Source organism: Diachasma alloeum, unplaced genomic scaffold, assembly GCF_001412515.2.
Source record: "Diachasma alloeum isolate Michigan unplaced genomic scaffold, Dall2.0 Dall_scaffold_00423, whole genome shotgun sequence".
Lineage (NCBI taxonomy): Eukaryota > Metazoa > Arthropoda > Insecta > Hymenoptera > Braconidae > Diachasma > Diachasma alloeum.
The window spans coordinates 20,672-22,259 of NW_021680562.1; positions in this window are offsets into that span (position 1 = coordinate 20,672).

Here is a 1,588-nt window from a genome sequence, read left to right on the forward strand (position 1 = left end):
CATGATGACGACGTGTCCAAGGAGGGTGTGGCGGGGCGAGATGGATTTGGGATATACCTGCTGGTGGATGGTGTCGGCTCGTCCCGGGGGGCGGCGGTGCTAGTGGGGGGTACAAAGTTTTTCCCCGTCATAAAAATACCCACTCTATCGCACACAAACACACACACACACAATAATCCAAATGTTTGATCACTGAAACAACACTTCTCGATAATTAAGATCTTGTCATGGCCGCGCTTCACTGAGGACTGAAAAAAATGATTATATGGTTTGGGGAGACAGCCGTTGAGTTGGTGACTCACACTGGAACAATGTGCTGGCCATGCAGTTTTGCACGTGCACTCTGTGACATCTTCTCCACCGTAACCCACATTAGCTGAGGAAGGTCAGACTAGCCCTCTCCACATGTGCTTACCTTGCAAATCTGACATCTGCAGAGACGAGTTGATACCATTCTTTTTCTTATAAGAATATTCTCATCATTTAAAATTACTAGATTTAATTTTAACAACTTTATTTCTCATCAAGTTGATGATTAACAATCGTTTAAAAATGTAATCAAAATGAACACAAATTGATATCTTTTGTAATCAAAATGAACACAAATTGATATCATCAAATGGAACCAATCTTATGAACGAAACTTGCAAANTCATCAAATGGAACCAAACTTATGAACGAACTTTGCAAATTAATTACATACCTCTATTTCTCCAAATATCGCAGGAAACTCAGCCACGGATACACAACAACTGTTGGCGGAGTACTGATAATTCTTGGGAAATCCTCAAATATTTACTATTCACACTTATTACCCTCTCCCCCACAGTTCTACAAATCATGTAGTTGTAATTAGGAGATCAGCCAATAGTAGTGTTTACTTCACCCAGATTGATTCCTTAAAATTTTACGGGTGTTGGCGTTGAGTCATCACAAAAGACACATGAGTGTAACTCTATCATGACTTTTTTTTGTCGTCTCCGAGTTGCTGATCGATGCATCACATGTTATAAAATGTGCAGTTTTGATGGTTTGTCTTTGTACTAAGAGAAATTTACAAAACTGACAGCTAATAAATCATAAGAAGGCACAAGGGTGGAACTCTATCCGTGAATCACCGATTGTGATTTTCGACGGTTTTCAATTGCTGANCAAGCGTGTAACGCTAACCGTAAATCACCGATTGTGATTTTCGACGGTTTTCAATTGCTGATCCATGCACCACGTAATCATGCACACGAGAACTGGAAAAACGTGGCCGAATCGGTGAAATTTGAGCATGTTTTTGGTAGGTTGATTCTTTCGGGCTATCAAAAGTCTCAGTATCCATCGACAACTGGTGAGAATTGTGTACCAAACTGAGATAACGTTGTAAAATCTGTTGATATGCGTTCCATTTCTCACGTTCATCAGCGTATGAACCCGATTCTAAGATTTCCTTCTTTTTATTATCAAGACGTGGCAATGTCGCTCCCTGTGTTTGTCCACTTTTTGGCATAGTGATACGGTTATCAAACGTCATGAGTGTCTGACCCCTGTCATCAGTAATGGTACCAATCCTGTCTTCTGGAACAAGTATCATCTTCCG